The 15,682-nt window shown below is 44.6% G+C and overlaps 1 protein-coding gene across 2 annotated transcripts in view; it reads left to right on the top strand.

Moving 5' to 3' along the window:
- SNX29 (sorting nexin 29) overlaps nucleotides 1–15,682 on the top strand; it is a 596,746-nt gene that overhangs the window by 414,117 nt on the left and 166,947 nt on the right. The window lies entirely within an intron of this gene.

The raw sequence follows: 15,682 nt of genomic DNA, 5'->3' as shown, positions 1-15,682 counted from the left end.
GTGCTAGCTTAAAACAACACACATTTATTTGCTTACAGTTCTGGAGGCCAGAATCTGCAATCAGGGTGCCTGCAGTGGCACGGCTGTGTTCCCCTGGAGGCTCTGGGGAAGATCCTTCCCAGTCTCTTCTAGCCTCTGGTGGCTCCAGGGGTTCCTTGGTTTATGACCATGTCACATGCACCTCTGCCTCTGTCTTCACTTGGCCTTCTCCTGCTTCTCCCTGGTGCCTCTCGTTATCTCTCTTATAAGGACACCTGTCATGTGATTTAGAGCCCACCTGGATAATCCAGAATGTTGTCCTCTCAAAGGTCTGAGGTTAATTACATCTACAAAGATCCCTTTTTCTACCTTTACAACTCACATTTATAGGTCCTGAGGCTTAGGACATGGACATCTTTTTAGAGGTTGCCATTCAACCTACTACAGTTGCTATTATTAAAAAAAAATTTTTAGAAGATACAAGTAATACACGAATATATTCTCAGTATGAACTTTTAGACATTAAGTTAAGCATCTCTTTGGCTATTACCTTCACCTCCATTCCCATCCCACGAGGTCACCATTGTGATGAGTTTGGAGCTTTATCCTTCCAGACCTTTCTGTCAGGGTGGAAAGATACATGCTATCTTTACATACATGGATTATTGTCCTGTTGTCAAGCGCTGGGATAGGTTTTGAGTATTCTGAGATAAGACACGGCATTATAAGAAGATCATTTTAAAAAGCATCATTAAACACTTCATTATATACATTACAATTTGGTGGCCACTGAATTAACAGTTAATAGCATAGCTGATGAGTAAGTTTTTGTTTGTTTGTTTGTTTTGAGACAGAGTATTGTTCTGTTGTCCAGCCTAGAGTGCAGTGGCACATCTTGGCTCACTGCAACCTCCACCTCCCAGGTTCAAGGGATTCTCCTGCCTCAGCCTCCCAAGTACCTGGGATTACAGGCACACACCACCACACCTGACTAATTTTTGTATATTTACTAGAGATGGAGTTTTACCATGTTGACCAGGCTGGTCTTGAACTCCTGACCTCAGGTGATCTGCCCACCTCAGCCTCTCAAGTGCTAGGATGACAGGCATGAGCCAGCGTGCCTGGCCTGATGAGTAAATTTCTTAGTATAATTTTAAAAAATAGATCTGCCAACTTTCTTTTTTTTTTTTTTTCCAGTTTGTAAATGTTATTGAAGGTTTTTGTTTGTTTGTTTGTTTTTGTTTTTTTTTTTTTTTTTGAGACTGAGTGTTACTCTGTTGCCCACACTGGAGTGCAGTGGTGCAGTCTTGGCTTACTGCTTCCTCTGCCTCCTGGGCTCAAGTGATTGTCCTGCCTCAGCCTCCGGAGCAGCTGGGAGTACAGGCACCTGCTACCTGGCCAGCTAATTTTTGTATTTTTAGTAGAAATGGAGTTTCACCATGTTGATCAGGCTGGTCTCGATCTCCTGACCTCAGGTGATCTACCTGCCTTGGCCTTCCACAGTGCTAGGATTATAGGCATGAGCCACAACCTGTGGCCTAATGAGTAACTGTTTTATAACATTAAAAAAGTAGATATGGCAACTTTGTGTTTTTTCCTATCTAATACTGTATCTCATTCATTCTTTCTATTTTTTGTACCCATTAGCCATCCCTCCTCCCACCTCCTCCCTGCACCACCCTTCCTAGTCTCTGGTAACCATCCTTTTACTCTGTCTCCATGAGTTCAGTTGGTTTCTTTTTCAGCTCCCACAAATAAGTGAGAACATGAGATGTTTGTCTTTCTGTCCTGTTGTATTTCACTTAACATAGTGGCCTCCAGTTCCATCCATGCTGTTGCAAATGACAGGCTCTCTTTTATTTATTAATGGCTGACTAGTACTCCATTGTGAATATGTACCACGTTTTCTATACCCATTCATCTGTTGGTGAGCATTTAGGTTGCTTCCAAATCTTGACTGTTGTCAATATTGCTGCAATAAACATGGGAATGTAGATCTGTCTTCAATAAACTGATTTTCTTTGTTTTCGGTATATACCCAGCAGTGGGATTGCTGGATCATTCGGTAGCTCTATTTTTAGTGTTTTGAGAAACCTGACGGTTCTCTGTCGTGGTTGTACAAATTTACATTCCCATCAGTGGTGTACGAGGGTTCCCTTTTTTCCACATTCTCGTCAGCATTTGTTATTGCCTGTGTTTTGGATTAGAACCATTTTAACTGTGGTGAGACACTATCTCACTGTAGTTTTCATTTGCATTTCTGTGATCAGTGATGTTGAACATCTTTCCATATACCTGTTTGCCATTTGTATGCCTTCTGTTGAGAAGTGTCTTTTCAGATCTTTTGCCTAGTTTTTAATTGGATTGTTAGATTTTTTTTTTTTTTGAGATGGAGTTTCACTCTGTCACTGGCTGGCATGCAGTATCATGATCTTGGCTCACTGCAGCCTCCACCTCCTGAGTTCAATTGATCCTCCTGCCTCAGCCTTCCCAATAACTGGGACTACAGGCATGTACCACCACACCCAGCTAATTTTTTATATTTTTAGTAGAGGTGAGGTGTCACCATTTTGCCCAGGGTGATCTTGATCTCTCGACCTCGTGATCCGCCCGCCTCGGCCTCCCAAAGTGCTGTGATTACAGGCATGAGCCACTGTGCTAGGACCATTATTAGATTTTTTTCCTTGCCAGATGGGTAGTCTGCAAATATTTTCACCGATTCTGTGGATTGTTTCTTCACTTTGCTGATTGTTTCATTTGCTGTGCAAAAGCTTTGAACTTGACGTGATCCCATTTGTCCATTTTTGCTTTGGTTGCGTGTTGGGGTTACTTTCTTAGAAAGTCTGAGTGATCCACAGTCTTCTGGGGCAGTAGGAAGTAAACTGATGATGGCCGTACAATGTAGGTGGTGCTATAATGGACATACATAAAAAGTGCTGTGGAGGCCGGGCGTGGGGACTCACACCTTAATCTCAGCACTTTGAGAAGCTGAGGCAGGTGGATCACCTGAGGTCAGGAGTTCAAGATCAGCCTGACCAACATGGTGAAACCTCATCTCTATTAAAGATAGAAAAGTAGCTGGGCGTGGTGGTGCGCGTCTGTAGTCCCAGCTACTTGGGAGGTTGAGGCAGGAGGATAGCTTGAACCTGGGAGGTGGAGGTTGCATTGAGCCCAAGATTGCACCACAGCACTCCAGCTTGAGCAACAAGAGTAAAATTCCATCTCAAAAAGGAAAAAAATAAGTTCTGTGGGGACACAGGGGAGAAGGGGTTATCAGTTCTAAAGTCTTTGCTTATTGGGGGACACCTGAGCTTTGTAGGCTTTGAAAGAATAAATCTTGACAGATCCACGTCTGAGGACTTGTGGAAGGAAGGAAGCCAGATGGGATGTTGCCAGCAGCACGAAGTGAATCCCGAGACAAGTCATTCTTAGAGGATCTTGATTGTCATCCTCAAAGAGTTGAAGTTTTTCTCAAGGAGTGGTGGTGTTCACATTGTGTCCCTCAGGGCTCTAGGGCTCTGAGAAGAGGACACCAGGCCAAGGCAGGGCAGAAGTGAAGGAAGGAGGAGGCCAGCACTCAGGGCTCTCACCTTCGCCTGTGCCCCAGCAGCCTCTCTTCTCTGCCATGTGACATTTGCAGGAACTGTGCTAATGAGTGGCTTGAGGGGACTATAGATACCTCCCACCCAGTGTCCATCAGCTGTCCCTAAACCTTCCCAAATAAACATGCAAATGAAGGAGAAGCCTGTGTGGTCTCGGCCACTTAGATGTATTGACCACTCACAATAATAGGTATAGAGTGACAGAAAGACCTGACGAGATGCCACTGACTTTCTCTTTCAAGTAACTCTGTAGGATTTTCCCACATAAAGGATACAGAAGGAATTTGTTGTTGGGAAACGGACAGCAAGATGCACCACGTTCTCTGGGACCAGTGGGATATGTGGCCTCCTGGACTGAGACATCACCAGCTCCTGCACAGCAGCGGGAATAAGGACTGAGGGACATATGATGTCTGTTGGGAGCAGAAGATGTTATCTGCAAACCAAGCTTAATATGTATGGCCTTGTCCTCGGGCAGGGGTGGCCTTAGCTGGCCAGATGACTCTATCACTGCAGAGTTCTGTTCTTGAACTAGCTGCACAAGGATATTCCAGGGCACCAAAAAAATCTTCCTCCCTCGCCCCCGGCTCTCTGAGCCAGTAACTCCTGATCCAGGTGTGTTTCGGAACTCCTGGAACCAAGACCAAGGTCATGCTCATCCGCCCTTAAGCCAGTTGGCTCATGCTGGGGCCTCGTTTGCTGGTGCTGCTTCCAGGTAATCATAGCCAAGGTCACACTTGCAGAGAACCCTGGTGGTTCAGGTACTCGTCTTAGTACTTTATGCGGATTATCTCACTGAGTCCTTAGAACAAACCACTGAGGGAGATGGAATTACCATATTCATTCTACGGAGGAGGAAGCAAAAGTGCAGAGAGGTGGAGCCACTTGCCCAGCTCACAGAGCTAGGAAGAGGCAGTTGACAAGGTGAACCCGGTGGCTTTCTTCTTCCTCATTGCTCTTCACTGCTCTGCCCACCTGCTCTCAGTCCAGCAGCCACCAGATCACTGTCCCAGAGAGCAAGTGTGACACTATTGCCAATACCAGAGTTCTCAGTAAGATGCCATTCAAGAGATAGGGTCTGCTTTTGAAAACATAAATAAATAAACCTTGAGACTGCAGGGAATGGAAAGCCCATGGATGCATCTTCAACGTGAGATGAATCTTCCTAAACAGGTGGCAGTACCTATGGCCGCTCAGTGTTGATAAGAAAAGAGTTGAAGCGTGAAAAATGAAACAAAAAGCTGCCTTTTCCACAAGAGAGGAAAGAGCAAATATGAGAGAGCCACACCCAAGTTGGGTGCGGTGGCTCACGCCAGTAATCCCACCACTTTGGCAGCCTGAGGTGGGTGGATCACTTGAAGCCAGGAGTTCGAGACCAGCCTGGCCAACATGGTGAAACCCTGTCTCTACTAAAAATACAAAAATTAGCCGGCCATCGCAGTATATGCCTGTAATCCCAGCTACTTGGGAGGACAAGGCAAGAGAATCACTTGAACCCAAGAGGCAGAGGCTGCAGTGAGCCAAGATCATGCCACTGCACTCCAGTCTGGGCGACAGAGCTAAACTCTGTGTCTTAAAAAATAAAAAAAGATTCCCATTACTGATCCATAGAAACTGAGTTAGCAGTTCCATTCCTGCTGCCTCAGCACTGATTGGGCAGGAAGCAGAACTGTGGCAGTTCTCTTGCTCCTCATCATACAAACAAGTGGGCCTAGAAGAGGCCGAGAGAGAAGGCTGCAGCTTGGTCCGGTGCCCCATCCTTCCCAGGGCTGCAGCACCAGTCTGCTTGGAATAGCTGTTGAGCCTTGGGAGAGGGATGAGGAGAAATGTTGGTGTCTCAGACGTGGAGAACGGTTCCGATCCAAGCTGAGCAAAGGGGACAGTGGCTCAGGGTCAGAGCTGGCTACATCACCCTTGTCATTTGTTACCTTTTTAGTGCAGGGATGTGAAAGGGAGGGGCTGAGGGTGGGAGGGGGAGAAAATTCATTTTATTGATTGCTTATTGTTGTGGAGCCAGCACGATGCTATGCATTTTACAAATAGGACATCGCAGGCATCCTGGTGGGTGAGTACTGGCCCACCTTTACAGATGAGGAAAATGAAGCTCAAGATTTTACTGTTAGGTGTTGAGGCCTGAGTGTACTTGACCTTAAGCCATCTGACCTTAAGACCCTCTGTGTTTTCTGGGAGATCTTGGTAGCCAAAACTAATCGGTGAAGAGCTTCATGAGGCCATTCTCCCCTACTCCTATCTCCATGCTTGAAGCAGCCTCCAGGATGCGGCATTCTTTCTCATGACTGGTGAAAATTTAAGGAAGAACCCTGGAGGAAACATTCCAGGGTGGTTTTGCTTTTATCTGCAAATAAGCAGGAAACACAGAGCCTCTTCATCCACAGATTTAATCATTGTGCTTATAATGCTGAAAATACAGTCCATGCCTGTAGTTAGCGGCAAATGGCCCCATCGTGCACAGGCTCCGATTGCTAGAGCGTCTTCAGTTCCCTTTGTAAGACACCGCCTTTTGCAACTGCCAAGCTTTAGGGCTTTGTTCTTTTGGGGAAGATGAGCCCAGATTCTTTTTCTGCACCCATGTTTCTTCTGGGAGAGACAGCAGGTATTCTAGAAGGAGCACAGCTTGGGATTCAGCCAAAGTTGACTTTAAATTCTTTCTGTGTCTGTGGGCAGGTCAGTTAGCCTCTCCAAGCCTCTGTAGAATATGGGAAACAGGTTGCTCAAAGAATTACATGAATGGGTGCAAATAAATGCCCGACTCCTTAATGTCTTAGCATTGCTTCTGCATCCAGAGCTAGAGGCATTGTTTTATTCTCAAGCCCCTGCTAATTTTTTGAAGCTATGGAGCTCAAAGATTTGTTTCTCCCTATGTAGACAAATGAGATTTCCCTGAAATTAAAAATAATTTTTCTGTCTTTCCAGCTATCAGTTAGGAATTGGCAAACATTTTCTATAGCCCAGATAGCAGATGACTCTGTGGGTCATGCTGTCTCTATCATGATTCCTCCACTTTGCCAACGTAGCCTGAAAGCAGTTATAGATAATGCACAACCGGCTGATGAGTGTGACTGTGTTCACATAAAATTTATTTAATGCACAGCCAGCTGATGAGTGCAACTGTGTTCCCAGAAAACTTTATTTAATGCACAGCCGGCTGATGATTCCCATAAAATTTTATTTAGTGCACAACCAGCTGATGAGTGTGACTGTGTTCCCATAAAACTTTATTTAATACACAACCAGCTGATGAGTGTGACTGTGTTCCCATAAAACTTTAATACACAACCAGCTGATGAGTGTGACTGTGTGCCCATAAAACTTTATTTAGTGCACAACCAGCTGATGAGTACAACTGTGTTCCCATAAAACTTTATCTAATACACAACCAGTTGATGAGTGCGACTCTGTTCCCAAAAAACTTTATTTAATGCACAACCATCTGATGAGTGCAACTGTGTGCCCGTAAAACTTTATTTACAAAAAACAGGCTGGATTTGGCCCATGAGCCATAGTTCGCTGACCCCTGATTTAGAGTATGGGGAGGTACTGGGTTTAGGTGCTGGAAACGCAAAAATGAATAAGAATCCTTGCCCTGGAGGGTTCTCCTAGTAGCACACTTGAACTTAGTACTGGTAAGGGATTTCTATTTGCAAGCAGACATTTAAAGTAGCAGGAAAGGCAGGTACCTTTGTTTGTTCTTACAAGCTGGTGTCACTATCAGATCAACCCAGGTATATCTAAATCTGCTCCTGTCTGCAATGCTCCGCAGACTTGCTTCAACATCCTTAATATCTCACAGTGCTGTAAAATGCTGTTCGGTGGTCCAGGCCACTTTTTACATCATAGTTTTCCTTGGGATTGTAGTGTATCTTAGGAAATCCTCCATCCACTCCCATTTTACCGTAATACTAGTGCGAGCAAGTTCAGATTCTAGGCTTTGCACAGGTGCCTTTCCTTGGCATCATCTGGTTGATCTGTGCCTCAGTTTCCCTGGATATTCAACAGGAGTTAAGGATGAAATAGTGCATGAGAACTGATACAGTTTGGGTGTGTCCCAACCCAAATCTCATCTTGAATTGTAGCTTCCATAATTCCCACGTGTTGTGGGAAAGACCTGGTGGGAGGTGATAGAATTATGGGGGCAGTTTCCCCCATCCTATTCTGATGATAGTGATGAAGTCTCATGAGATATGATGGTTTTATCAGGGATTTCCCATTTCTCTTGGCTCTCCTTCTTCTCCTGCCTGCCACTATGTAAGATGTGATTGTTCTTTCTTGCCTTCCGTCATGATTGTGAGGCCTCCCCAGGAACGTGGAGCTGTGAGTCAATTAAGCCTCTTTCCTTTTTAATTACCTTTATTAGCAGTTTGAGAACAGGTTAATATAAGAACATTTGTTTAGCATTTTCTAAAATTAAAAATTATGTTTGTGTAATCCTTTAAGAGGAACTCTTCCTTAGAGACTCAACAGGGGGAGTGGGTCAAAGTAAGGGATTTATTCTCCCACCCTCATAGGAGAACACAGGAAGGGCTATGGCCACTGAGCCTTGAAACAGCTTCTAGAATAGCTCTTGGGACCTCCTCTCTCCCTGCCACGTGCAGAGAGTCTGACTGCTGAGTGGAACGTAGGCAGATTTGTGGAATAAACATGTGAATAGCTAGTGTGCATTTGTGGAATGAAGCAGTCAGCCCCTCACTCCGGGCGAGGGCTGCCAAACACCCAGACCGCCTTGCCCTCAGCAGAGTTTCCACAGAGCTCAGAATGTTTCTCTGCCAGGTGCCGGGCAGGGGTGGTTCTCACAGGATCCTGTTAGAGCTTCCCAGCAGCCTCAGCAGGCAGCTTCTGTTGTCCCCATTTTCCAGGCGGGAAGTAAGGCCCAGAGAGGTGGAGTGGCTTATTCTCAGCCACACTGCTGAGTCAGAGCTCAGGCCCAGCTGACCCAAGTCTTGTTCAGTCTTAAAAAAATAAAGTTACTTATTTAGAAGGAGGAAATAAATCGTAAGAGGTTATCTTTATTTATTGTTTAGAGGTGGGGTCTCATTCTGCCACACGGGCTGGGGTGCAGCGGCACAATCACATTTCACTGCGGCCTCCGCCCCCTGGGATCGGGCAGTCCTTCCACTTCAGCCTCATGAATAGTTGGGACTACAGGTGCATGCCACCAAGCTCAGCTACTTTTAAAATGCTGTGTCGAGATGGAGTCTCCCTGTGTTGCCCAGGTGGTAAGGATGGCTCAGAGTCCTGGGTTCCAGCGATCCTACTGCCTTAGCCTCATGAGTTACTGAGATGATAGACATGAGTCACCCTGCCCAGCCTTACAAATTACCATGGTTAAAGAGCTGATACATACCACAAGTACTACAGAATCCAGACAAACATCGTAGTTTTATTAATTAACCCTCAGACACATTTCGCTGATCCCTTTTCTCCTGCCATTTTAGGCTGCATACTCTGATAGCCTGTTTAGAAGACAGTACTGTTAATTCATTTTCTGTACAGAGAATAAAAAGGTAATGCAGTCATTCTTCCAGCATGGTGGAACAAAAATTTTGCAGCATTTTACTTGAATTTTAAAAGCAGTTATATGAAGGAATTTTACGGTGGCCACCTATATACCTACCACTTAGAGTCTACCATTAACATTTTGCTGTATTTTATCGTCTGTCCATTTATCATCCATCCATCTATGTGCGCATCCCTCCAGCATTCATCCACCCATTCATCTGTCCATCATTTTATCTTTTTTGGGATGCATTTCATAGTAAATTGCAGATAGCAGTACGTGTTTCTTCTAAAATACTTCCGTATGCACATAGAACTTGACCATCACCCCAGATGTCCTTTCATGCCATTTCCTGGTGTTTCCCACTCCACTCTCTCTGAGGCATTCACTATTTTGAATTTCTTTCCACCATAGACATGGTAGGTTTTTTCTTTAGATTTAATATTGTGTGATTGCTATGTCGATGTTTTTTGAAAGATTAACAACTCACGTACCTGGCAAAAATTTATTAGGTATAAAATTTTACACATAGAAATAAATCCTCCTCTCTCCTCTTGACACTTGCTCCTGAGTGCCTTCTTGCAAAGCCATTCATGGCTGGCAGGTTCTTCTGTGTCTTTCTAGAAATGGTACATGCACACAAACATGTGTCTCCTGACTCACTGCTTTTTCATGAGGATAGTAGCTCACCTGACACATTGTTTTGTGTCTTGCTCTTGTCATTTGACATTATATCTTAGAGATCTTCTCCTTCTTAGAAGAGACCCCTGTTGTTCTTTTCATAGCTGCACAGCCTGACTGTGACTCTGCTGCATTTTAGATAATCATTTCATTACTTGTTTCCAGGCTTTTATTACCCTAAGTGGTGGTGCAATAAATGTCTTTGTCTCCTTGTCTCTGTGTTTATGATGTCCATCACTCTTTAATTCTTGGAAAGAAAGTAGATGACCATCCTTAATAAATTAGTAAGTTCAGTAATTTCCTATGACTTCTGCCTCCCACCCCTTCCCTACTCCAGCCTTTGATTAATCCATCTGTCCATTTTCACATCTGCCTATATATCCATCCAGTGGGAACATTCACTGAGCTATCCTTACCACCTTGGACTCTGAGAATATTGCCCTCAACTCCCTTATTATTTTTCGGGAAAAACAGACATATCAAAAACTAATTCACAGAAGTGTGATAGTCTGTGTTCATGCGAGGTTTCAGGGCTACCCAGAGGATAAAATAAAAGCTCTTTAAAGCTCTTATTTGCCAATGTTTTACTCCTAGCAAGAAGTCCTTGACCTCAGCTCTTTTTAAAAACTACAGAGAACAACAACAAAACCCATAGAAATACGGGTTTTGTATGTTTATAAAACCAATGATAAAACTAACAGAGAACCCTGAAAATGCTTCAGAACTGGGCTGGCTTTGTCCCGAAGGCATGGATAGCCCAGGTCGACTTTATGATCTGAACGTCAGGCCTGAGTTTATTGCTTGGCTTGACCAACCAAGCTGAGAGAGAGAACCATGCCATTTCACATTTTATTCCTTATTAAAAGATGAGATGACGAAGCAAGAGTATTGGTGGGATGGAAAACAGTTGCCATTTTTTGACAGTAAAAAGGAAGAGCTAACTGCCTAAGTCCAGGCTATTTGAAAACAGAGACGAGTGAGAAAGTGAAGGGAGTCTGGAAAACATGAATTATGGCTGCCATTTCATGATTGGAACAAAGATTGGCTGCCTCTGTAGCGTCTTCCTTTTTGATTTTTTTTGGAGCAGTGAATCTGAGAACCTGGTAATTAGAGGGAAAAAAATAAGATTCTCTTTGTTTCTTTTTTTAATCTAACTTATCGTTCCCATGCATTGAGATTCTGAATTTGCTACAAAGCAGTCTAAAAATTTCTTGGCATTTCAAGGTGGAAACATAGCATATCTTATGATTCATTGATTCATTCATTGATTCCTTCCTTCATTCATGCATTCATTCATTGTGTTAATTCTTTGCCTACATGTGCTGGGTTCTTGGCCAGGCTGCAGTGTGTTATGGTAAACAGGTGGGCGTGGTGAGCACGTAGAGCTCTCTGACTTGACAAGGAGGGTTCCAATCCATAGATAACCAGTTTGGAGTCATTACAAGCTGAGGAACATGAACAGTAGAGGGTTGCTGTGGAGACGCTGTTTAGTTCTGGTGGTATGGAAAGGTGCCTCCTAGGAATTCATATTTTGGCTGAGTCTTAGGTGAGAAGAGCTAACCTTACAGAGAGGCTGAGGAAGAGGAGAAGGAAGCAGTAGCTTACAATAATACTTGCTTCAGAGATTGTTTGGGGACTAAATGTGAGATCGTCAAGTCCTTGGCACATAGTAATTGTTCAACACATGCTGGCCTTCTTCCTTTACCTTTGCTGATTCTTTCTAATAGGGTGATCAGAGGCTGGTTGTCATGAGGTAGGCAAGGAAGAAACCAAGGTTCGCAGAAGCCAAGTGACTTCTGAAATCATCAGAGGAAGCCCAGGATTAGAACTCAAAACGTTTGCATTTCCATCTGTTCCTGAGAGTTTATGTATTCAGTACAGAAACTCAGTACTCAGTTTGGCTCAGAATCTGGAAACTGACCTGTGTACCCAGAGATGGAAAAGGACCCAGGAATTCTTAGGGGCAAAGCCTCCTAAGTCACCCTGCAGCAGCAGTGACAGCACAATAAAGTCAGAAAACTCCCAAGCTTTAAGGAGGCTCAAGGTTTGAGACCCAATTGTAGATCTGTTTGTCTGCTCTTGAGCAGTTGAGTCCTTTCAGAGTTTCTTCACCCATCAGAGGTCTGTTTATCAGCTAAGGCTCTTGAGTAAGAATTGGGTTACTTCATCTTTTGGGTATCCCAGAGGCAAGGTGCAAAGAATAGAGACTTTGTAGCAGGAGGCAGTATAGCTTAGCGATTAGAAGTGCAGACTCTGAAGCCAGACCACCTGCATTTGAACTCCACCTGTGCTGCTAGCTGAGTGACCTTTGGCAAGTTACTTTTATGGATTATATATCACTATGTGTGAAACCAACCCAAAACTTAATGGCTTTAAAAAAAAAAAAAGGCTATTTCTAAAAACCTCTCATGATTCTGTGGGCTGACTGGGCCCAGCTGGGTGGTTCTTCTGCATCATGTGGTGTCAACCAGGGCTTGACTGAGCTGGATATCCAAGATGGCGCTCTCATTTGTCTGGCAGTTGGTGCTGGCTGTTCACTGGGACCTCAGATGGGATGATTGATCAGAATACTTCATGTGGCTTCTCCACCTGGAGAAAGTATAAGCACCTGAAATCACTGAGACTGAGTGAGAGGCTGCTGAGTAGACTAAGAGATGTGGTTTGGGCTCCTGACATCTTCACTTCCTCTATGTTTATTCACAATGATCTATCTTGTCCTTGCCCGTGAAGTAGGGGCACATGTCTGCCCACTCACTGTGGAAGAGCTTTGTGGATGGAGTAGGAAGCCTTTGATGATACTGGGTGATGGTGTCATACTTGCACACCCCTCTGGACTAGAAGTGAGGGAGGCTGCTATGAGGGGAGGGTTCACTGTCCATCTTTGTCACCCCGTAGCTTGGACCCTTATTCTGCCAATGGGAGGAGGTATAATTTTTTCCCTATGACTTTGGCAGATTGGCTGCTTTTCTTTTTCTCTCCCTCTTCTTTCTTTTTTATTTAAATAAAATTTATTCAGCATAGAGTGAATAATTTCCATTTTTTCTTGACAGAACCTCTAGTATCCTCCCAGGTTTGAGGACTTGTCAGTCAAGATGGCAGCGTGGGCCTGTGTCAGAGTTCTGTGCTGGCACTGGGGTCAGAATTTCACTATGAGGGAGAGAGTTGTTGACACTGGCCTGTCCCTGCTCCCCACCTCCCCACTAAAACCCAGAAAATCCTGAGTCAGGGGAGATGATGGGAACTTCTTTGCTGATATAGCCCAGAAGTTGACTCCCTGTTGGTCTTATCTGCCATTTCGCATCCTTGTGTGTGCGCACCGAGGGTGTTTGCTCCGGCATGATTCAGGAGTGCTGGCTGCTGTTGCTCTAGTAACGGGCTCTGCCTTTTCCTGCACCTGAAGACTGCCAGGTGAGTGGCCCGACCACAGGCCAATGGAGAGCTGCCTTCTCTGCAGGGTCAGGAAGAGGCGAATGGAGATAGCTGTGTATGCTCATGGCTGGTTTGTGCCCCATAGCGAGGGTAAACTAAAGAGAAGTCTGAATCCCAGGGATGGGTTCTGCAAGATTCCCCAGACTTCAGGAGGTCACAGCGGGTGTTTGTGACCAGTATCAGTAGAAAGTTGATTTTTCTTACAAAATAATCTCTGCTCTACACTCTCTTTATTGGCAGAATATAAAACAGAATTGGCTTTCTAAAGGTCTGCTGTCAAATCTAGCTAATATCTGGCTTTCGTCTTGAAAGACAGCGAGAAAGGAGAAAATTTGATGTTGAGTAAGCTTGGCCTTTAATTATTATGATGCATTTGCTACAAGTGCCTGGTCTTGTTATCAAGTTATATTCCACAGAGGTTAGAAAGTTCCCAAATGCTTTTTCCAAGCAGCCTCTCTGGTACTCACGTAGACGCACAAAAACTCCTGGTTTACTGATCCCAATAATGCCACGTAATTAGAAGAAAAGCCTCTAAGTCAGAAGGATTGAACAACTCCTGGGTACTCATATTCACCTTTCAAAATGCTGCCTGAAAATCAGCATCCCTGAGGGGAAACTTACCTATCCAAAAAACACTGTGTTCCAGAATTAATGATTTTTGAAGAAGCGCTTTGTTTTCTGTAATTGTAGATTAATGTCTGTCCTTAAAAAACCTGCCTTATCTCTCACCTTGGTCCTTTTGGTTGCCTTCTGCTTGTGCTTTGTGGGGTAGATACAGCCAGAGGTTCTTGTGAATGAGGTTCCTGGGTGCAAACTCTGTTCACTTCCTGTTGGAAATGAGGCTGCATTTAAAGGTGTCGGTGATGGTACGTAGCAGTGGAGCTGATGGCCTGTGAGTCCCCCTCCAGCCTGCTCACTTGATTCCCACAGCATGCCCAGAAGAGCCTTTCCCCAGCACCAGTGCTGAGGGGGAAACCCAGAGAAGAGGAGTGGCCAAGAGCTGCTCCACAGTGTCTGCCAGAGAAGATGCTGGCGGCCTGGCTATTTCTACTGGTCTCCACATGGATGTACAAAGGGGAGAATGGGTGTTGTCTAGAAGGTGACATGGCCTCAGAACCCTTTCTCTGCCCTTTTCCATCCATGATGCATAACTGTTTGGAAGGCACCAGCTCTGCCATCTTGCCTTCTGGATATGAGTGAAATGCATGAAGTTGGATGATGTGGAAAGGATATTTGATTACTTAATAATGTGATAGACACTGAAATTGATAAATAATTTGCATCTGGTTATGGTTACGCAGTTAATATGTCTTCATTGTAGAAAGTACAGAAAAGTTCAAAATGCTGATTCTTTTTATAATTTTAATATTTTCTTTTTGAGACAGGGTCTTGCTCTGTCACCCAGGTTAGGGTGCAGTGGTGTGATCATAGGTCATTGCAGCCTTAAGCTCCAGGGCTCAAGTGATGCTCCCACCTCAGCCTCCAGAGTAGGTGGGACTACAGGCTTGTGCCACCATGCCTGGCTAATGTTTTTCCATTATTTTTAGGAGAGACACGGTCTTGTCCAGGCTGGTCTTGAACTCCTGGGCTCAAGCAATCTGCCCACCGCAGCCTCCCAAAGTGCTCAAGTTACAGGCATGAGCCGCTTCACTCAGCCTCCACTGCTTATTTAAGGAGAGCTTTCTAATGTGTCCTAACCTTCACGTTTCTTCATTTCTTCTTGAAGAAGCCGTCAAGACTACTTTAATCTTACTTTCTTGTTTCACCTTTTAGCTAACTTTTCCTGTTTGCTGAGGGTTTATAGCAGACAAGTCTTTGTAGTTGGACAGATCCATTTCCTAGATATGTGACCTTGGGCAAGTTATACCGCCTCCCCGAGCCTCAGTTTCCCCATCTGTAAAGTGGAGAGAATAATACCTGCCCTGAGGTTCACTGTGAAGCTTGATGAGGATTGTGGGGAGTGGGAAGCCCTGAGAGGTAAAAGGTGTGAAGTCAGTGCTGTCTTTTTTCCCTTCACTGCCCCTCACCCTTCTCTGTTCCACTTCTCTTAGTCCCATCCTCCTTCTTAAAATTCTAGGCAGTTCAGTTTCTAGCAGATCAAAAAAAGAAGCTCATTCCCTGGGTATGAGAAAAATACCAACATTTATTGAACATCTACCACTACTGGGCATTTTGCTGTCTGCTTTACATAATAATTGCAATCCTTGAGACAGCTATGAGAATCAGTTTCCTATCTCATGGGGAGCTGAGGGTGGGTAGCCTACGGGGGTCACATGTACCTCTGAATGCCTGCTTGCCCTCACCCCCACTTCCACGGTGTATAGTCAGGACCCCTAAGCGGTACTGGTGGTGGGTTTATCATGCCACACAGTTGAGTTTCTCTCCCATAATCACTGTCTCATGTGGCCCTTCTGAATCAGAAGAAGCCATATTCTGCTACCTAAAATTGCTCATGCATTATGAGGGGAAAGGATGG

The sequence above is a fragment of the Saimiri boliviensis genome, chromosome 12, assembly GCF_048565385.1.
Source record: "Saimiri boliviensis isolate mSaiBol1 chromosome 12, mSaiBol1.pri, whole genome shotgun sequence".
In the NCBI taxonomy this organism is placed as follows: domain Eukaryota; kingdom Metazoa; phylum Chordata; class Mammalia; order Primates; family Cebidae; genus Saimiri; species Saimiri boliviensis.
This window is presented reverse-complemented; position numbering and strand designations above follow the sequence as displayed.